Source organism: Hyaena hyaena, unplaced genomic scaffold (genome assembly GCF_003009895.1).
Source record: "Hyaena hyaena isolate Hyena2069 unplaced genomic scaffold, ASM300989v1 scaffold_11, whole genome shotgun sequence".
NCBI classification, from domain to species: domain Eukaryota; kingdom Metazoa; phylum Chordata; class Mammalia; order Carnivora; family Hyaenidae; genus Hyaena; species Hyaena hyaena.
Genome location: NW_024080643.1, coordinates 3,130,182 through 3,153,285, shown reverse-complemented (window position 1 = coordinate 3,153,285; position 23,104 = coordinate 3,130,182). Strand labels below are relative to the sequence as shown.

At 45.9% G+C, this 23,104-nt stretch overlaps 1 long non-coding RNA gene across 1 annotated transcript; it reads left to right on the top strand.

Moving 5' to 3' along the window:
- Window positions 1–7,048: 7,048 nt before the first annotated feature.
- LOC120247562 lies at window positions 7,049–10,935 on the top strand. Its single transcript, XR_005532351.1, has 3 exons — window positions 7,049–7,203; window positions 7,592–7,672; window positions 10,865–10,935. It is a non-coding gene; the product is annotated as an uncharacterized LOC120247562 (long non-coding RNA).
- The last annotated feature ends 12,169 nt before the right edge of the window (window positions 10,936–23,104 follow it).

Below are 23,104 nucleotides of genomic sequence, written 5' to 3'. Positions count from 1 at the left end.
GAACATCATATGAACATGAGGTTGACCACTTCCAAGCCAAGGAGAGAGAGGACTGTAACAGACTCTCGCTCACGGCCTTCGGAAGCACCAACCCTTCTGATGTCCTGACTGCAGACTTCCGGGCCTCCAGAACTAGAGACAATAGGTGTCTGCGGTTTAAGCGGCCAGGTCTGTGACTTTGTCAGGGTAGCCCTAGAGGGAAGCTTCTCTGAGGAAGTGACATTTGGCTGTGACCTGAGAATGTGCCAAAATGAAGATGAGGGGCCTTATTGGCATTGGCTCTTGGGGTTCATTCTTTGTCAATGAGCAGGGAAGTGATATGATCAGGTGGTCCTTTTGTATTCCAAGGTCCATAGAAGCTAACGGAAGGCACTCTCGTGGTTTTAAGCAGAAAGGAATCTAAGACAGGGAACTACTTGCTTACGGATTATTGGAAGGGCTGGAGGAGCAGCCTGTAGACCAGGCCCTGAGGAGGGATTCCGAGAGCATTGCCTCAGAGCTCGCCTGCCGGAGAGGTGATGGCCTGGACCGCAGTCCGGGCTCTGAGGAATCCGAAGGTGAGGCTGCAGCTGCTGGCTTCGGAACACTCCACGGAGGCAGCAAGCCCCTGTCCACACACCACGGACTCAACACTGCACCTGCTAGAGCCACGCCGGCAAGACCCACGCCTGCAAAATTGATGCCCGCCTCTCCCTGGCTCTCTTGGTGCTGACTCGTATGGTCCACCGGCATATCTGACTTAAGCTGAGCCTGGACTTCCTCTGGAAGCCAAGATGCACAGAGTTCAGAAAACAGGGTGTTCGGCTGTCCGGCCTCTGGAGGAGAGAAATGTAAAGTGGGAGGAGGTTGGGACAGGTGTCAAATATGCCAAAGTACTGCATCCTCTCTAAAAGATCCTTTGCCTATTATGCAGAAAATGGGAGGGGGAGAGCAAGAGGAAGGCACGGTCAGTAGTCAGGTGAGAGGCGATGGCTGGTCAGCTTACAAGGGCAGAGGTGGGGAGGTTTAAGCCTCCTAATTAATGTCCACTGGACTTGCTCTGGTCCACTAGCCCCTAGCTTCTCCGCTGGCCACATCTCTCCCTTGCCCTTGATCTCTCCAGTCTTCCAGTTCTCTCTGCTTTTCCAGTTTCTTGAGCAGTATAAGTTTGTCCCTATCGTGGGACCTTTGCACAAGCTGTTTCCCCCACCTGGGCTGCACTGCCTTGAGACTTTTGTATGACTGATTCCTTCTTATCAAAGCCCAGATTAAATCATACGCCCTCAGAGAGACCACCTCTGACCGCCGATTCTCTGGCCAGTCTACACATCACGGCCAGTCTACACATCACGTTGCCTGTTCGTTTGTTTTTTTTTAAGCATTAAAGCCTGAGTGATATTTTCTTATGTGTTTGCCCTCTGAGGAGAGACCCCATATGTCCCCTCATCTCTGTGTATTCTGTGCCTAGAACAGTGTCTGGTACACAGGTGACAGCCACAGAGGGCGACAGGATGTGGCAGATGAGAGGGGGAGGGCCAGGGCTGACACTCAGGTTGCTGGGCTGGACAGCTGCATGGAGGATGACGCCAGAGATCTGAAGCTGAACGGGGACAGTGTTTTGGGAGAAGAAGAGCACAGAATAGAAGTTCTTGATATTTTAAGTTTGAAACGCTTGTGTGGTTGAATAATGACCCTCCCCCCACAATGGTATCCACATCCTAATCCCCAGAATCCATAACTGTGTGACCTTACACGGCAAAGCTACTCTGCAGGTGTGATTAAGTTAATGACCCAGAGATGGGGATATGCTCTAGGTGGGCCCAGTGTAACCCGAAGATTCTCACAAGATGGAGGTAAGGAACTCAGAGATAAACAAGGAGCGGTGACCACAGAAGCAGAGGTCGGAGTGATGGCAGGAAGTGGCAGGGGCCAAGAAGCTGGAAAGGCAAGGAAACGGATCCTTCCCTGAAGCCACCCGCAGGTATCCGGCACTGCCACCACCTTGCTTCCAGACTTTCGACCCCCAGAAGTCTAAAGTAATAAATCTGTGTTGTTTTAAGCCACTACGCTTGCAATTATTTGTCACAGCAGCAACGGGAAACTAAATTAGCCCATAAAACAGTCAAGGTAGAGAAAACACTCAAACTGTCAAGCAGACAGTAAATAAATGTGTGTTTGCATCTCTGATTATGTTCAGCCGTAGAAAAGTGAATCACAGAGAGATCGCTCCATTCTGTCTTTTACATCCTCATACGTATCGGTAAACTCCGTTCCAGACACGTAGTGCCAGTGAGCTCTCTCAGCAGGTATATACAAGGAAGCCATCTACCACACATCATTATGTTTGCAAATCTGATAATCAAATAATAATAACAGCGCCATTCTGGTTTACGTTTCCTTTAACCGTTAGCGAGGCAAAACGTGCTTCATATCTTTATTAGCTGATTGTAATTTCCCCCTCTGAAAATTACCTAGGTCATCTTTTATTAGTCAGGATGACTTCATCCTGAGTAACAGAATACTTAACCTAAAAGTGGCTTAAACAACACAAGGTTATTTGAAAGTCTCGCATCACAAGCAGTCCAGAGGCAGGCTGTTAGAACCCTGGTTGTGCTTACGGTGACGTGAGGGCTGTGGTCAAGTTTTCTGTCGTTTTCTTTGGGATACCCTCAAGGTCATGGCCTGCTATGCCCTCCAAGCACCAGGCGGGCCCTCAGCACAGCCCTCTTCAGAGGCAGGGAGGACAGGAAAGGATTTCCCCTGGCATGACTCTCTCCTGTCTTTTCCCCCAAAGCCTCACAACCCACTTCATGTCTAATGGGTCACAGCTGGACACACGCCGTGGCATACCTGTAAAGGAAGCTGGAAGTGTGACATTTCTCTGCCTCTGCGTTGGGAGTGGGCTTCCCCAGCAGAGAAGGTGCCCCCACACCACACCCTGTGCAGTCTCGTCATTTTTCTTACCATTTTCATGAGCTCTATGGGGTAAGGATGTTAACGCTTCGTCTCTCATTGTGTGGCCAGCACTGATCCAAGTGCGTTTGCCTTTTCTGTTTTTGAGGCACTAAATGAACTCAGTGATTCCTTAGGAGACTAAAAAGAGTTTGTGTGCCTTCCTTCCCCTCTCAGAAAACACCGAGAGAAATCCATTTTGGCGGACCAAGGACAGGTGCCTGCAATGTGCTCAGTTCCGTGGGGTTCCCTCCTGTTCTCTACAGGTGCGTGACCTCACAGTAACAGTCACTCTCCAGGCTTTCAGGGGCCTGATCGCATCGGAGGCAAGGGACCTAACCCGGGGTGTGGAACGTGGCCCGGTGCCCCTCTGAGGACATGAGAGTAATAAAGAAGACTCTGTGCTCGACTTTGAAGTTCATCGCTTTCCAGAGCACCCTCTGGACCATCTGCGGAGATCTGCCCTCCCTCCCCCGGTTCAAATTGCTCAGGCTTTGACAGTTACAGAATGGATCCTCCATGCTCCTGTTAATTTCACCCCAGAAATGCCTGAAGGTCCTTCCCATGGGGCCGGGCGCCTCCACCAGCCTGAAGTTCCTTGGGAATCAGGATCGCATCACCTACTCCGGGATCTCTCAAGCACGGGATGTCTGAGCGCTCTTCTCATTCTGCACCTTTTGCTATTATGATAAAATCCCATTGGTACCTTTTTATCCCCTCAACATACATTCACACACACACTATTCCATCTGTCAGTCTGCTGTGAAGCTGCCTCCAAAGTAGCAGGGCTCAGAGGTCGGTCCCAGGGCCCAACATCACACCTGGTCCCTGGGCCAGGGCTGGAAGATTCCTACAGCCTCTCGGGAGCTGGCGCGGAACAGGAACCCAGCTGTGAGCGTCCCCCACTGCTCCTTTCCCCCAACCAGCACGCGGATGTTTTCTCTTCTTCGTCAGTCATTTCTGGCCGTTCTGACCTTTGAGTGTTTGTGATTCCAGAATACTGGATGGCTGCCCAATCGACCTTGGATCACACATCGGAATTCTCTGCCTTGTTGCAGCTGTTTGGCTCCTGAACAGAAGCTTTCCCAGGTCCTTTGACATGGTGGTGGTAATGTTTTAAGTGATGTGGGCAAAGAGCATCTCCGAGACCTCCGTTAGAACACGGTCGTTTCCAGAACACATGTTCTTTGCCGCATGGTTATTAGCAGTTCTGGGCATCAGTATTGAAAGATACATAAAACTCCTTCATTTACCATTAGATTTTTGTGAGACATGTTTAACAATAACTAATCACGGAAGATAGATGAGTTTGACATTGGTATTGAAAAGGGCAAGCTGTGGATCTGGCTTTCATCCGCTCCCTTGCGCTCTGAATCCAGAAGCTCAGTGGTCTAGGGCTCCCATCAAATGGATGTTCAAGGTGGTCAACTCAGCAGTTCTGACCCTGGTTAGGAGCCACCACCAATGAATTTACCTGCCCACACTCACATCCTCCCTCTCCGCCCACCTCGTCACCAAACATTTGACATCACCAAGCTTTGACGATTACATCTCCTCCATGGCTCTCAGGTCTGTCCCCTCCACTCCCTTCCTACCAATACGGCCCCAGGCCCTCCCTTCCTGTTACACTGGTATTACTACACAGGGTCCTCTCTCTGTCTCTGTCTCTGTCTCTGTCCCCTCTCCCCCCCCCCCCCCCGACCATTCTCTGACCTACTGAGAAAGGAAGGGACTGTGATATAGCACCATCTGTCTCTCAACGTCAACAGCACCCTCAGCACCTCTGGGTGCAAGGCTAGTTCTCAGCATAGCCACCGGCCTCTGCCCACCCTCCCGGGTCCCCATGTCCTCCAGCGCCAGCCCTTCAAACAGCTCACGGAACATACGTGACTCACTCTTGTCACTCTCGTTGCACTAGCTTCTTTCGGCCTGTGTTTTAAACATAGGATTTATTGTTAGTCAGGCGTTGTGAGGCCAACAGATCAGGGGATGGCTGCCGCTGAAAAGATATTCTGTTAGTCACAGTTCCCAAGAGCTGGGCCCGTCGTGCTACCCGGGGAAGCCCTGGGCCACTCAGGATGGAAAGAGCAAATGCGAGATGTGGGCAAGAGACTTCTCTTGGTTTCTGTGGGAAGGAACTGTTGAGGCAGGGCAAGCAGGCTTAGGATCGGCTGGTCGGAGACATTTCAGCAGGCTCTGGGGTACACGGCTGCCCGTACTCGTATGGTCCCTGGCCCTGGGGGGTTAGAGCAGGTGTCGAGGGGCCTTGAGAGTGAGAGCTGTTAAAAGAAGTGATGAGGTGTGGGCTCTGTTGCTGGTTTGCCTAGGAAAAGCGAGCTCCTGGGCCTGTCTTTTGCTTTCTCTAAGAATTAGCCCGCACTGGGAGCAGTGGTCCCTCTCTGGTCAGCAGGGCTCTAGATGTCAAAACAGCAGGTGCCAGGGCATCCGGGGGCTCAGGCGGTTAAGTGTCCGACCTCGGCTCAGGTCACGATCTCACGGTTCGCAGGTTCGAGCCCCACGTCGGGCTCTGTGCTGACAGCTCGGAGCCTGGAGCCTGTTTCGGAATCTGTGTCTTCCTCTCTCTCTGACCCTCCCTTGCTCATGCTGTCTCTGTCTCTGTCTCTCTCTCTCTCAGAAATAAATAAAACATTAAAAAAAAACCAGCAGGTGCCCCTCTGGAAAACAGTGTGGAGGTTCCTCAGGAAACTAACAATAGAACTCCCTTATGACCCAGCAATAGCACTGCTAGGAATTTACCCAAGGGATACAGAAATGCTGAGGCATAGGGGCACATGTACCCCAATGTTCATAGCAGCACTCTCCACAATAGCTAAAACATGGAAAGAGCCTAAGTGTCCATCAACTGACGAATGGATCAAGAAGATGTGGTTTATCTGCACAATGGAATACTACATGGCAATGAGAAAGAATGAAATCTGGCCATGTGTAGCAACATGGATGGACCTTGAGGGTGTTATGCTGAGCGAAATAAGTCAGGCAGAGAAGGACAAATATCATATGTTTGCACGTATAGGAGGATTAGGAGGAACTTGACGGAGGAACAAGCGGGAGAAGAAGGGCGGAAATGGTGGGGGAAAGGGAGAGAGGCAAACCATGAGAGACTCTTGAATGCTGAGAACAAACTGAGGGCTGATGGGGGGGGAGGGGAGGAGGGGGGTGATGGGCATGGAGGAGGGCACTTGTGGGGATGAGCACTGAGTGTTATGTAGAAACTAATTTGACAATAAACTATTTGTAAAAAAAAAAAATAAAAAAATAAATAAATAAATAAATAAATAAACAAACAGTAGGTGCATACACCAGAAGGTGTGGTCAGCACAGTTTGGAATGCCCTTCCCTTCATCGCTGGCATAACTGATGGGCAGCGGGTCACGGCATAAGGCTCCAGAGGTTCCCATGCAGCCTCAGGTCAACCAGGAAGCTTCTCACAGCCTTGGCTCCCCATCTGTGGAGGCCCAGGGGACAGATGCCGCCAGCACTCTGCTGGGCGTGGAAGCGGCTCTGAGTGGATGTCAGCTTCCTCCTCTCCAGCCTTGTCTTCCCGAGAACAGCTCACTGGTCCTTATGCAGGACACAGGACACGCTCCGACCCCTTGGTCTGGGTTGTTGGTTCCCCTCAAGCCCGGTGGTCACCTATTTCAGCCCTCATCCCACTAGATTGGATGTGTCTGTCTGTCCGTCTGTCTCCCCCGCCGGGTGGGTCGCTCTTTGACGGCAGGAGCATGTCCTCCGGGCCTGAATCCCGACAACCCGCCTGCAGGACCCTAGCTGCTGGTCACAAGGGCTTGCTCAGCTCGCGTTTAGAAGGTCAACGAATTAACCATGGCTCTGTCCCCTGCCTGTGGGCCGCTCTGAGGTCAGACACTCATGCTTCCTCATCCGGAGTCACCGCACTTCCCTCTGCTGGAAGTCAGGCCAAGCCAGTAGCGCATTTGCACGCCAGCTGGAGGGGTGCAGCTGGGCCGGGGGGCCCTGACTCCCTAGTCCCGCCGGGGCCGCGCGCCCTGGCCGCGGATGCCGGGCCCCCGCGCGGAGCAGGACCCGGGCAGCCGGCGGCCGGTCAGCAAGGCACTCTTCGTTCCATCGTCCGGAAGCACTTCTTCAGCCGTTAGGACGTGCCCGACGGCGGGTAGGCGCGGACGGTACAAAGAGTTAAATTTTTTTTTTTTTTCCCTCAAGGCTCTCGGGTTCTAGCCGAAGAGTCAGATGAGTAGAGACGCAGAGAAGATGACCCTGGAACCGCTAGAGGAAGTAAGTGCTCCCGATTCAACCTGGAGGGAATCGGGCGGGCTTCCTGGTGGAGGTGACGCCTTTGCTGAGTCTTGAAGGAGACATGGAGATAAGTGGGAGGAGGAGAGACAGACCAGACTGTCGAAGGAGCAAGCAAGAGAGAAGAGGGCACCCCATGGCCAGAGAAACACTTCAGCCAAATAAATAGCCACAAATCTCAGTCAGTAGATTCCAATGAGGTCACAGCAATTCTGTCAGTGCTCAGATGTGAGAAAAAGAACACCCAGCTAAAAGTCACTCGAGCCGGGGTTTTTCAGACGCCGGTATGCATGCAAATCACCAGGGATCTTGTTAAAATCAAGACACTGATAAACAAATAAAAAACTAAAACTTTTTTTTTTTTTTAAAGGAAGGTACTGATTGAGATCTGGGGTGGAGCCTAGCTCAGGAGAAATGCAGAAGGTAGAGGGCACCCGGGTGGCTCGGTCACGTAAGTGTTGGACTCTGGATGTCAGCTCAGGTCTCCATCTCAGGGTCGTGAGTACGAGCCCAGTGTTGGCCTCAACACTGGGCATGCAGCCTACAAAAAAAATATAACAAAATAAAAAAGTAAAAATAAAGCTTGGCATTTAGGGGTCAGCCTGGGTGGCTTAGTCAGTGGAGTATCCGACTCTTGATTTCGGCTTGGGTGGTGATCTCAGGGTCGCGGAATCAAGCCCGTTGGCAGGCCCCGCACTGGGTGTGGAGCCTGCTTGAGAATCTCTCTCTCCCTCTGCCCCTCTTCCCCGCTCACATTCTCTCTCTCTCTCAAATTAAAAAAAAAGCAGAAATGCAGGATGTAATTGACAATATAATCAAGGTGAGCTGTGGACCACAACTTTAGGTGGCAAGAATTAAACATCAAGGGGGAATCTTATCACATAGAGCAGGATATGGGGATCAGGTGGTCCCATGATGGGATTGGTGCCTCAAGGAGGTCCCCAAGGGCTCAGGCTTTTCTGTCTTTCATGCTGACCGCAGCCCCTCTCTCTCCTCATCTTACATTCTTAGCATCGAACAATGGCTCTCACGGCTCTAGACATCTGTCTTCCCATAACAGAATCAAAGACAACAGGGTGTTTCTCCTCACAGGGCTCTCCCTTCACCAGGGAGAAAAATCTCTCCCAGAATATTAATCATATTCTATTTTATTATATTAACTGTGTTATATTTATTATATTACATCTTCTCCCAGAATATATATGTATATTATATGCAGATAGAGATATATGCATATTCACTGATCTACCTATCTAGCGAGAGAGAGAGAGAGAGAGAGAGAGGGAGAGAGAGAGAAAGATTATAAGGAATTGGCTCAGATGATCTCAGAGCCTGACAAGTGCCAACATCTGCAGGGGTAGTCAGAAGCTGGAAGCTCAGAGAGCCAATGGCGTCATTCCAGCTCAAGTCTGACGGCCTGAGAACCAGGAGAGTCACTGGTGTAAGTTTCGGTTGGAAGGCCAGCAGGCTCTTAAATCCAAGAAGAGCCAATGTTCCAGTTTGAAGACTCTTGAATGCTGAGAACAAACTGAGGGCTGATGGGGGGGGAGGGGAGGAGGGGGGTGATGGGCATGGAGGAGGGCACTTGTGGGGATGAGCACTGGGTGTTATATGGAAACCAACTTGACAATAAACTATTTGTAAAAAAAAATAAAATAAAAAGCATTTTAAAAACATTAAAAAAAAAAAGAGAGAGAGAGAGAGACTGGCTCCCCATTGCTTGGCCAGGAAGCACCTGAGGCCCAGGGAGGTGTTCCACAGGTCAGCCCTCGAGGTCTTTTCCTCCATATCAGTGCCGGGTCCACATGCCAGCCTCAGGCCATTCCTAAAGGCATTGCACACACCCCCCATCTGTCTTGTACGGGCCTACTCTTGAATTTTCTCAAATGCCTCCGAGCCCTTCTTCACATTGTGACTGCCTTCCACCAGCACCTTCTCCATGCCCTGGTCTCAGCCTCATGGCTAAACACTCCTGAATTGCGAATTGCGTGGAGCCCAGTTTCAGATGTATTTTAAGCATTTTCCGCGAGAAGCTCCTCTGCCCTCATTTAAATCAGTAGCCATAGATAGTTGGGGTGGGTGGGGAGAGATAGCACTTCTGTGCGCCAGACCTACCTAATCTCAGCTGTCTCAAGATGATGTGTGCAGTTATATGTGACTAGGTAGTAATTTTTAGGGTAGTTAAAAGTGGAGTGGGGGAGTATGCTAAGAAATGAATTTGGAAACTGTGTGCCTGGTGCTTTACTGGACACTGTGAATACAGTGTGATGGCATGCTCCCAACCCTAATGCAATATAGATCATAGAGGGGGTGCTTGGGTGGCTCAGTTAGTTAAGCATCCAACTTTGGCTCAGGTCATGATCTCACAGGTCGTGGGTTCGAGCCCCGCATCGGGCTCTGGGCTGACAGCTCAGAGCCTGGAGCCTGCTTGGGATTCTGTGTCTCCCCCACTCTCTGCCCCTCCCCCACTCATGCTCTGTCTCTCTCTCTCTCTCTCTCTCTCTCTCTCTCAAAAATAAATAAACATTAAAACAATTTAAAAAACAATTTGGATCATAGAGGTACCTGAGATACCTACTGAAGGATTCAAAGTTATCTGAAAGTTACCTGAAAGGGAGCCAAGTGACACAGGATTTAATCACATAATGGCATAATTAATTGATGGCATAATATGCCTTACTTCTGTAACAGTTCCCTCTGGGGCCCATGTGGAGGATAGACTAGAGGCAGCTATAACTAAAGGCAAGATGACCATCGTCCCATGCAGTGATTTAGGTGAAAAGTGATCAAGGTGTGAGTCAAGGCCATAGTCATGGGGTTGGGGAGAAGAAGGTAAGTATAAAACACATAAGGGAGACTGAGTCTATAGGATTTTATGAGCTCACGAATGATGTGACATGGAAGTAGTGACGGGGGGGAAGAGTCCATGGAGGTCCCTCCAGATCAGAACGTCCCGACGGATACCAGGTGCAGGGAAATATCCGTCCTTTTGGTGCTCATCACACTGAATTTGGATCGTTGTGGGACACCTAGCCAGGCCCATCACTGTTGGATTACAGCTTTAGATTCAAGAAAGAAATTTAGGCTGCACAAATTCCAGAATCAAGAGTTGTCATCATGCAGTTTAAGTTATTTATATGGATGAGACTCCCAGGGAAAGGGTAACGATGTAGTTTGAGGACAGAGACCTAGATATAATATTTCAGGCCATTTCGAGAGGGAAGTGTCTGGGAAGGATCCTGAGAAGGAGTAAAAAAATCAATAAACAACAGAGACTTTCAAGAAGGAAGTAGGCAATTCCTTCGGGACATTTTTATTGAATATCTAGGCACCATTCTAGGCCCCGGCAGTGAGGAACAAGGCTAACCTTCATAAAGCCAGCAGTCTACAAGGGCATAAACCATGAAGTAGGGGTCCTGCCGAGATGCTGAACTAGTGCAGGCTGCTAACCCCTTCACCGGGCGTAACGCTGGAGAGGCCAAAGACCTACAAGGAAAATGTATAAATTTGAAGAACTAAAGACAGTGACAAACTCTGAGGGAAGAGACGGGGGATGTCCACCTGGTATGGAGCGGCCTGGTGAGAGGCACGCATGGTCCGCTACTGGCGAAGAAGCTAATTTGTGCTGCTTTCTCCTCCATAGGACCTCGGTGCTTGCTGCCTGCCTTACAGCCCCTGTGATGGAGAAATACCATAGTAAACATGTGGCGATAATCGCAGCCAATGGGCTGAGTGGTGAACAGATAACAACCAAGGAGAACCGATTAGCCCCTGAACTGTCCCTCTCCCCCTGCCCCTGTACCCCCACACTTCAAATACTGGGCAACTATAACAAGGAGGGTAGTTGTTAGAAGGCCAGGGGAGAGTATAGTGAAGATCTCTCTGACACAAGAGCACTAAATGGGTGTTCTCGAGAACCGATCATGGTACCAGGAGGTCTCTGTCCTGAGGCACACATTATGACTGTAAGCCAAGAGGTTTATTACCAGAAGCACACAAATGGGGGGCAATTACTAAAATAACATCAACAGTCCTTATATTATCTAAAAAATTTGGCTTTCAATAAAAGAAAATTACACGCAAAAACCCCAAGCCAAACCAAACCAAAACAAAAAACAGGAAATTACAGGCTGTACTCAAGGGAAAAAATACAGTCAATAGAAACGGACTCTGAGTGGAATCAGATGTTGAATTTAGTAAACAAAAATTTCAAAGTGGCTAGTAAGACTGTGTTCAAAGAAGTAAAGGAAACTATGTCAAATAATTAACAGAAAATATTCTATCAATGACTGTTATGGATTGAATGTTCATGTCCCCCCAAAATTCATTTATTGCAGCCCTCACCCCCAATGTGGCTGTACTTAGAGATAGTGATGGCGAGGAAGTGATAAAGGTTAAATGAGATCATAGGGGCAGGCTGGTGCCCTTATGAGAAGAGAAAGATATACTCGTTCTTTCTCTCCACCAATGTGAGGACACAGCAAGAAAGCAGCTGTTTGCAAGCCAGGAAGAGAATCCTCAGCAGAAATCAATCTTGCAGGACCTTGATCTGGAATATCTAAACTTCAAACTGAGGAAATAGATTTCTGTTGTTTAAGCCACTTAGTCTGTGGTATTCTGTTATGATAGCCGGAACACAACAATACACCAACTTCACAAAATCTCAATAGAGAAGTAGAAACTATTAAAAAAATTCAAATGGAAAGTTTAGAGTTAAAAAATACAATAACTGAAATTTAATATTCACGAGATAGGCTCAGCGGAAGATTAGAGATGGCAGAAGAATCAGTGACATTAGAGATCAATAGAAATGATCCAGTCTGAAAAAAAAAATGATCCAATCTGAAGAACAGAAAGAAACAAGGGACTCAGGATAAATGAACAGAGGACAGAGACAGTGACACATCAAGTATGCAACATACTAGCAGTGGGAGTCTAAGAAAAACAGAAGAGTAAGAGAAAGTACAGAGAAATCATTTGGAAAAAATAATGGCCACAATTTTTACAAATATGATGAAAAATCCATCAGAGAAATATAATAATGAAATAGCAACTGATAACAGAGCCCCAAAATACATAAAGTAAAAACTGACAGGGCTGAAAGGAAATATAGACAATGCAGTAATTAGAGTCAGAGAATTCATTATTCCTTTCTCAGAAATTGATAGAACAAGACAGAAAATCAATAGGGATATAAAGACTTGAACAACATCCTTCCCCCAAACAGCAAAATTACACATTCAAACACACATTTATTCTCCAGAATAGACCATATGCTAGACTCTTAAGTCTCAATAAATATAAAAAAAATTAAATAATAGAACATACGTTTTCTAGCCACCACATAATTAGTCAGATGTCAGAAACAGAAAAAAAAACTGGGAAATGACCAAAAATTTGGAAATTAAACAATACACTTCTAAGTTATCCCTGGGTCAAAGCAGAAATCACAAGAGAAATTTAAAAATATCGTGACTGGGATAGTAGTGAAAACACAACATAAAATTTATGAAATGCAGAGAAAGCCATACCTAGAGACAAAATTATAGCTTTAAATACATAACATTAGAAAAATTAGATATCTAAAACCAACAATCTAAGTTTCTGCCTAAAGAAACTAGTAAAAGAAAAATAAATCATGCCCAAAGTAATTGTACAGAAATAATAAATAGCAGAGAACAATTCAATGAAATAGAAAACAGAACACAATAGAGAAAATCAAGCAACTGAAGCAGGTTCTTTGAAAACGTCAACAACATTTTGACACTGATAGGCTTTTGCAGCCTGGGTGGCTCAGTCAGTTAAGCATCTGACTTCGACTCAGTTCATGATCTCACAGTTCATGGGTTCGAGCCCCACGTCGTGCTGTGTGCTGACAACTCAGAGCCTGGAGCCTGTTGTCTCCCTCTCCCTCTGCCCCTCCCATGCTCATGCTCTGTCTCTCTCTCTCAAAAATAAAATAAACATTAAAAAACAAAAAGAGGGGTGCCTGGGTGGCTCAGTCAGTTAAGCTTCCAACTTTGGGTCAGGTCCTGATCTCACAGTTTGTGGGTTCGAGCCCCGCGTCGGGCTCTGTGCTGACAGCTCAGAGCCTAGAGACTGCTTTGGATTCTGTGTCTCCCTCTCTGCCCTTCCCTTGCTAGTGCTCTGTCTCTCTCTCTCTCAAAAATAAACATTTAAAAAAATTAAAATTTAATTAAAATTCAAATTTAAAAAATGAAAAAAATAAAAGATTGACAGACTTTTGTCAGACTAACCAAGAAAAAAGAACAAAGTCTATATAAATTAAAAGATGATAAGGGGAAATTATGAATAACTTTATGCCGACTCTAGTGTGGTTTCCTTCCCCATGCCACCGAGTAATTCTGTATCACCAGCTGGGTATCCCACAAATTCTACTCCATCCTGACATTATCTACCTGGAGATAAGCATCGGATCCCACAGGTTAAGGATCCGGTCGTTCCAGACTGCTTCACCCCATGACTTCAGTCACCAAATGCAAGTCCAGTTTGCCACCTAAGCTTCAGAATGACTGATGATAAATAGCTGGGGGTTTTGTTGTTGTTTGTTGTTTCTGAGAGAGAGAGCACCAGCAGGCCCGCAGGGTCAGGGAGAACGAGAGAGAGAATCTCAAGTAGGCTCCGCACGGCCAGCCCAGAGCCCAACACTGAGCTTGATCCCACAAGCCATGAATGAGATCATGACCTGAGCTGAAGTCAGACGCTTAACCAACTGAGCCACCCAGGTGCCCCTAGAATGACTGACTATAAATCAGAGCTTCCCAGCCCCCTCCTCTAGCAATTGATTAAATTGCTAGAGGGGCTCACAGCACTCAGAGAAGCATGCTAACTTACTAGATGACTTATTACAAAATGATACAATGCAGGAAAGGCCAGCTGGAACAAAGGGTAAGATATAGGGAAAGGGGTGGGCTCGGCTCTCCCCTGCCACTCTCCGTATGTTCATCCTTTTAGGGTTTATGGAGGCTTCTAGCACAGAAGCACGGTTGATTAAATCATTGGCCATTTGTTGAACCCCATCTCCAGTCTTTTCCCCTTGCCTGAGGTGGTGGGAGGGGGACAGAAATTTCCAGTCCTTGAATAACAGGTTGGTTCCCTGGCAGCCAGCTCCCATCTTTGGGTTCTCCAGGGGCTTTCCACACATCACCTTACTAACATGACAAAAGACCCCTTTATCACTTTCATTGCTTAGAAAATCTCAAGGGTTTTAAGAGTTCTGTGCCAGGACGATGACCAAATATAGCTTTGTTATTATAAACCAAAATATGACACCAACATATGATAAAATGGAAAAATTCCTAGGAAGACACAGATTACCAAGATGGACTCAAGAACAAATAGAAAATCCTAAAAGACCTGTTAAAAGGTGAAGAAACTGAATTGGTAACTTAAAATATTCCCGCAAGGAAAATGAGATGTCCAAAGGTGGTCAATTCTGGTGGTAAATTTGGTCATTTCTATCAAATATTTAAGGAAAGAGTAACATGCATTTATACAAACTCTCCTAGAAAACTGAGCAAGAGAGAACATTTCCTATCTCATTCTACGAGTTCAGCATTATCTGATACTAAAACCAAAAAAATTATAAGAAAAAAAAGCTGCAAACCAGCATGCAGAATTTTAAACAAAGTATTAACACATAGAATCCCACAATATATCAAATAGATAATACATCATGGGCTAGCTAGTGAGATGTATCCCAGGGATGCAAAGTTGGTTTAACATGAGAAAATCAATGAGTGTAGTTCACTATATCGGTAAAATAAAGGACAAAAACCACATGATCATCCCATTTTGCAAAAAAAATTATACCAAATCCAACATCTAGTTCTCATTAAAAAAACAAAAAACAAACAAAACAACAACAACAAATCTGGAACAGAAGGGAACTTCCTCAACTTGCTAATAGGCATCTACCATAATCCCTAAACCACTATCATAATTGAGTGAAAAGCCGGATATCTTCCCCAAAATCAGGAACGAGGCAAAGACATCCTCTCTTACCACTTCTTTTCAACACTGAACTGAAGGGAAGTAAGGCAAGAGAAAGGCACGCTGATTAAAGACAAGATAACATTTCTATTTTTCACATTATTCTATATGTAGATCTTACATAGGAATTTTTTTCTATTAATCCTATATACAGGAAATTCTAAGAAATCTATGAAAAACTATTAGAATGAATAAACTTAGGGCTGAAGAATCCAAGATCAATATGCAAAAATCCACCGTATTTCCTTATTTTAGCTAAGAACAACCTGAAAATGAAATTAAGAAACCAGTTCAAGGGCACCTGGGTAGTTCAGTGAGTTCATCGTCAGACTCTTGACCATGATCTCAGGGTCATCAGATCAAGCCCAGAGTTGGGCTTCCCTCTGAGCATGGAGTCTGCCTGAGATTTTCTCTCTGTCTCACCCCTCTGCCCCTCCTCTCTACTCACACTCCCTCTCTCTCTCTCAAAATAAGTAAGTAAACATTTGTAAGAAGAAGAAGAAGAAGAAGAAATAAAAAAAGAAGTTCATTGACATTTTAGTTGTTAGAAAGATATGAAATAGAGTAAATCTGAAAAAAGATGTTCAAGGCCCATGTATTAGTTTTGCTAGTGCTAGCTGCAAACAATCAGAGCCTTAGCAGCCTAGAAATACACTCACAGTTTTTGTGAGTCAGGAGTCTGGGCATAGCTTATCTTGAATCCTCTGTTTGCATCATCCAGGCTGCAAGCAAGGTGTCACCTGGAGCTATGGTCTCATGGGATGCTTGGGGACCTGTTAAAAACTCAAAACACCTTGCAGGCAGAATTCAGTTCACTTGCACCTGCAGAACTCATGGAAGCTTTTATTCTTGGGGTCAACAGGAGTCTCTCCAGTGTTTCATTCCCTTTCAAGAACTGCCCTCATAAAGTCAGGCCCATGTAAGATTCTATCCTTTTTTATTAACTCAAAATCAACAAACTGATTGGTAACCTCATTACAAGCATGAAATCCCATCATATCGCTATACTCATGGGTCCCACCCACACTTACGGGGAGCAGATTACACAGGGTGCACATCCCAGGATGCAGGAATCTTGGGGGGTATCTTTGAACCCCACCAACCACAACCCACACAGTGAAGACTACAAAACATGGCCAGGAGGAATTAAAGAAGAATTAAGTAAATGGAGTGATATACCATGTTCATGAGTTGGAAGACGTAATATTCGTGAGATACAAATCTTTCCAAACTGACTGATAGATTCAGTGCAATTGACAAGTTGATTCTAAAATTTATACGGACATGTAAAGAATAATAGCCAAAGAAAGCAGACTAGCCAAAATGACATTTTTTTCCATGGTTTTTTTTTTTTTTTTTTTTTTTGAGAGAGAGAGAGACAGCATGAGCAGGGGAGGGTCAGAGAGAGAGGGAGATACAGAATTCAAAGCAGGCTCCAGGCTCTGAGCTGTCGGCCTAGAACCCGACTCGGGGCTCAAACTCAAGAACCGTGAGATCATGACCTGAGCCGAAGTCAGACACTCAACCAACTGAGCCACCCAGGCGGCCTGAGGAATTTGAACCTTTTGACCACTTTCCTCCACATCCAGTTTCCCACCCCAACTTCCACCTCCACCTCTGGTAACCACAAACCAGATCTTTTCCTATGAGTTTGGGTTCTTTGTTTCAGATGCAAGTGAGATCATGCAGTATTTGTCTTTCTCTGTCTGGATTATTTCACTTTGCATAATGCCCTCAAGCTCCATCCATATTGTTGCAAGTAGAATGTACTGTTTTCAAAACCTCTCAAAATTCAAGAATAAGAAAACAACTTAATGGACAAAAGACATACAGACGGCAAAAAGCATGAAAACATGATATCGTTAGTCATTATGGGAAAAGCAAATTAAAACCACAAATACCACTATGCATCTGTGAGAATGGCTGAAATTAAAAACACTGGTCATGCCAAGTGTGGCAAGGATACAGAGCAACTGGAACTCTCATTTGGAAAACAGTTGGGAAGTTTCTCAAAAATTTAAACGTAAACCTATCATCTGATTCTATAGTTTCACTTTCAGACCTTTACCCAAGAGAAATAAAAGCACATTACCATACAAAGACTTAGATATGAATGTCCACACTAGCTCTATTTGTCACAGCCCCAACCTGGAAGCACCCCAAATGCCCATCAGCATGTGAATGGAAAAATGAATTGTAATATACCCGTACTTTTAAAAAGAATTAAAGGGAATAAATTATCGATGCATGAAACAATATGGACCAATTTCAAAATAACCATGCTGACTTTGAGAATCCAGACAAAAACGTGTACACACTGTAGGATTTCATTTATTTAAAGTTTTACAAAATGTAAACTAATCGGTAGTGCTAGAAAGCAGGTCGATGAGACAATGAGAGAGGAAACTGGGGAGCAGGTAATTTCAAAAGAACAAGACAGGGGCACCTGGGTGGCTTAGTCAGTTAAGCATCTGACTCTTGATCTTGGCTCAGGTCATGATCTCATGGTTCATGAGACAGAGCCCTACATCGGGCTCTGTGCTGACAGCAAAGAACCTGCTTGGGATTCTCTTTCTCCCTCTCTCTCTCTCTCTCTCTGCCCCTTTGCTGCTCAGGTGCGCATACATGCATAAGTGCTCACGGTCTCTCAAAATAAATAAATGTTTAAAACTAAATAAAAGGGCTGATGAAATTTCTGTTGGTATAGATATTATGTTCATTATCTTGATGGTAGTGGTAGTTTCACCCGTTAGTATAAAGTGTCAAAACATATCAAACTGTGCACTTTAAATATGTGTGGTTTATTGTCTGTCAAGTCTACCTCGATAAAGCTATTTAAAAATTGCCAGGTTAAACACATTTAGCAAGAGTACTTCCAAGGTGATGCAATGGACTTGATATTGCCCCACACCAGTAGGTACGGACTGTCAGGTTATTCCTCTATTAGTGATGCTAAGTGTTCACAACTTGGTAAAGTGGTGACCACAGACCTTCCCATCATAAAATGCATTTTCCTTTTGCAATTAATGAATGATTTATAGAACAATATGTTGGCACCACGCACCCATCCTCTTCCTCAATTCCCTTTCTACAAATGCTCATGGCACGAGCCAGCAAAGTTATTTCCAGACCCTAAATAATTTAGGCTGTGTCTCTATATCAATTATCTCGAATCTGCCATTGTAGCACAATCATAGGCAATATGTTGATGAATGAGCATGGCTGTGGTCCAATAAAATCTTACAGACACTGAAATTTCAATACATATGAATTTCATGTGTCAAGAAATACTGTTCTCCTCTGGATTTTCCCCACTACCTAAACTTTTTTAAAACATTCTCAAACTCACCGGCTATACAAACTCAGACAGAAGGTGGGCTGGATTTGACTGGTGGATGGTAGGTTGTAGAATTCATTTTGTGCCCAAGTCAATTATTTCAATTGGGTTTCAGAAAATGGTAATTTTCTAATTCAATTATCCTTTCTATATGTATTAATGGACATTCTTCTCTAAGGAACTGCTTCTTGTCAACGAGGAATGCAATGTACTTTTTCCTGAAAAGGCAGGATAATTGTTTAATTCTTTCCCTATGATTACAAATATTCAGAAAAAGAAATTAGTGTAACCGCCATAATCTGTTACATAATTGTTGCGTCTCTCTTTGTCTGTAAAACTATGGAGCCAGGGACTTTTATTTATTCAACCACTAATAAACTATTTACTTATTTATAATCAATCTTAGTCTTTTGTTTTCTCCTGATGCTCAAATTGTGCCAAATTTGGCTATTAGGAGACCCCTTCAGGTCTGTATGTTTTGGGTAAAATTCCATTCATCTTTGGCAGCTCTCTTACTTTTTGGCACATGATACATCAAGGTCACCCTTATGCCCTTCTGCCTAGATCTGGCATCAGCCATTTCTCCACAAGCCCTGAATCTTTTTTTTTTTTTAATGTTTATCTATTTTTTGAGAGAGAGAGAGAGACAGACAGAGCATGATTGGGGGAGGGGCAGAGAGAGAGAGGGAGACACAGAATCCAAAGCAGGCTCCAGGCTCTGAGCCATCAGCACAGAGCCCAATGCAAGGCTCAAACCCACCAACCATGAGATTATGACCTGAGCCGAAGTCAGATGCTTTACGGACTGAGCCCACCCATGTGCCCCTGAATCCTTTAGTGAGGGTCAGTATTAGACTTAATTGTACTAAACTATATTATACAGGCACTTTTCCAGCTTTCAACTGAAAACTAAGAAACTAGAGTTTGGACCCAAATGTGCTCATTGCTGCTGTGTGTCAATAGTTTCGATGCCTGTCTGTGGACAGAGCTAGGAAATACTTTTTCTTTTCTTTTTTTTTTTTAATATTTTTATTTATTTTTAGGAGAGAGAGAGAGACAGCGTGAGCAGGGGAGGGTCAGAGAGAGAGGGAGTCACAGACTGAAACAGGCTCCAGGCTCTGAGCTGACAGTCAGCACAGAGGCCGATGCGGGGCTCGAACCCACGGACCGCGAGATCATGACCTAAGTGAAAGTTGGACGCTTAACCGACTAAGCCACCCAGGCGCCCCAGTATTTTCAATTGTGAATTCACACCCATCTTATCGGTTCAAAATTAACATGAAAGGTTTTTTCTTAACTTTAATATTTGTCTGTCTTTTTTCTCCCCTTGACAATCTTGACTTGTTGCATCAACAAATTTGCCTATTTTATCCTACAATATACATGAGCTTCAAAATGACCATGCCAACATTACTACAGATAATAAAATTGGGGTGCCTGAGTGGCTTAGTTGCTGCTGACAGCTTGGAGCCTGGAGCCTGTTTCCGATTCTGTGTCTCTCTCTGCCCCTTCCCCGCCCATCGTCTGTCTCTCTCTGTCTCAAAAATAAACAAACATTAAAAAAATTTAAAAAATAAAATAAAATTGAATGCAATTCTCTGTTCTTTTTGACCCGCGACTATACCCCACATGACAGATATGCCACATTTCTAGAGAATGAGACGTGCAACGAGGTCTTAATAGTAATAACACGGTAGTCACGGCATGGGACACACAAAGGAACAAACAAAAGGAATAGAGCAGCAATTTCATACGAGGTCCATGCGTGTAGGATTGTAACCAAAGACGTCCTTCATTGTCTTGGTGTCTCAGCTGAGGCCCCGTAGCTGAGAATCACAAGTACCCACATCTTCTAGAGATATTGGGCCACCTATGTCGACATTGCTCAGAGGTGCCCCAGATACATTGTCCATCTGAGAGAGCAGTTGGGGGAGGGAGGGGAATGGATGGAGGTGGGTGGGGAGGGGGAGAGTCCTTAGCGGAAAGTTGTCAGGGCAGTGGCGTCACCCTCACCCTCACCAGACAAGTGAGGGGACCCCAGCCTCAAGACCAGAACAGAAAGCAATGCCAGAGGGTGAGGTCGGACCCTGAGGAACATGAGGAAGGCTTCACAGAGCAGCTGAGGAGGGATTATTCCCTCTGCTTCTTCCCATCCCCAGCAGCTGAACAATGCAATGAGCAAAGTTTAGACCTGATCCCTTCCTGGCCCCTCCGGTCACTTGTGTGGGGTCAGCCGGCGCGGCGAGGCAGGTCACCAGCATCCCACCCCATTCTCCCCCTCTCTTTCTGCCCTTCCTGCCTAGTACAGCTTCTCTCTGATTCTGTTTACTGGAGCGAGGAGGCTCCTGCAATCCATGTACACCCCCACGAGATGAGTTATGCTCCCTCCCTCTCCTCCCTTCAGTAATGGACTTGGTGGCTTTTACTTGGGCGTTTCTAGCAAGCGTTAATGCATTCCCTTAGGCTGCAGAGACCTCAGACAGCAGCCGCATGCCTCCAACCTGCTGACTGACTGTCTGAGGCATCAAAGCAACATGGGCATCATCCGCAGAGCCAAACGCTGGTTGTCAGCTCAGAGGAGTTCCTGGTCTTGTTCAGGTGTGGTGTTTGGTCACCTCCTTCTTGCACCCAGGCTTTCAAGTGTGTGGTTTCCCTTGCTTATAAGCCCCCCACCTCCCACCTCTTCCCGTGGGCCCCTCCAGCCCTCCCCACGCCATTTCCCCAGGATACCTTCTCCGCCAGCAGCAGCCCACAGTTGGAGCTCACGTTTCTGACCCTGCTCTGCACTGACCGAGAGTTTGCCCAGATCACCCACCACTCGGGGGGGAGGGGGGTGCTCTAATTGTCTTTGGTTGGTTTTGTGGGTAGGTCCCACCTCCCTCCCAACGCTTGCTCTGGTGTCTTTTTCAAACTCGGCCAGTTCCAGGACCATCTTATGTAAGAAGCTCCACATCGATATTTTTCAACATTTAAAAGACAAGGAACATGTGTGTCCGTCTGGAAATCCGTATAATAAAAAGTAAATAAACATGGGGTGCTCCGAATCTTCCCTGGCTCAGGCCCCCCACCCCAGCCTTCCCCTGCATCTTGTGAGTCACTAACGGCCATGTGGCCAGATTACTAAAACTAACTTGTGATGCAGCCGACAAGCCATTTCCAAACACAGTTTGTGGTGCTCTCATGTGACATATGTGTTCCTAAAAATCATCAGACAATGCAGAGTCACTCAGTGAACAACACAGGGCTAACAGGAGTAAATGTGGTTGAGGAACAGCTTTAAGTGTCATTAGTGACATGCTCCAAGAAAGAAGATGGGACCCTAATAAAAACAGGAACAGCTTGAACACATAAAGTGGTTAACAAATGCAAAATTACTATAGCGAACATGGCATTTCCCCTGGAAACTGAGGTGCGCTTGCAGAGGGGGCAGGGGAGGGCTGCGGTGTGTGTGGATCCTGAGTGGTGGAAAGAGCATTACCTGAACTTGAATAGGAAGTCGTTGGACGCATTTGGTGGCCCGGGTTTACTGTTCTTGGTTTCCCCGGCGCCAAGTATCAAAGGTAAGCAATCTTCTGTAACTTATACCCCCTGGCGTGTTCTTCTGCCTTGGAGATCAAGGTCCTCTGTGGGATGTGTTTATGATAAATACCTGTTGCGTCAAAACTGCAGATCGAATCCAACGTTACAGGCTTCACTTACAATTCTGTGTCACTGCCGGGGGTTGGCTTTTGACTTCATTTTTTCTCATCTGCACTCAGTGCTTTGGAAACTGGAGCAACACTTGAATCCACTCAGCCGGTCATTCCTGGCACTCGATGGCGTCACTTCTGCAGGACTCGTAATTTCCATTAAGATCTTCATACAGAAATATCATGTTCCGCCTTGCGCGTACTCTTCGGGGTTTGGAACCCGCGCCTTTAGACACGTTTGGGATGCTGGAAGAGCGTTTGCTTGTTTGTTTTATACAGAGAAGCTCACACGTACGAAAACATAGCAGGGCCCAACCTTTTGGGATAACACACGTGGCGCACGGAGACAGCCGGTAGCTGAGGTGGCTGACACGGCAACACAACCAGGCCACGCGGTTCAATATTGTGCAGTGGTTTAAAAAAAGATACTCAGAGTTTTGATAGTGGGGGGAAGTGTCATGGTATAATAATAAGTCACAGGTCAAGAAATAAAATTGTACTTTAGTCACACACATTTACACATAAGTGCGTGGTTATATTAAGGCTACTTATTACTGTGGATTCTTTTCTTCTCTTGGCATTCTCGTCATCCATGCATTCATTCATTCATTCTTTTCTTTTTTTTTAATGTTTTTTTATTTATTTCTGAGAGAGAGAGAGAGAGAGAGCGTGAACAGGGGAGGGTCAGAGAGCGAAGGAGACAGAATCGGAAACAGTCTCCAGGCTCTGAGCTGTCAGCACAGAGCCCGACGTGGGGCTGGAACCCACGAACCGCGAGATCATGACCTGAGCTGAAGTTGGACGCTTAACCGACTGAGCCACCCAGGCGCCCCCCATTCATTCA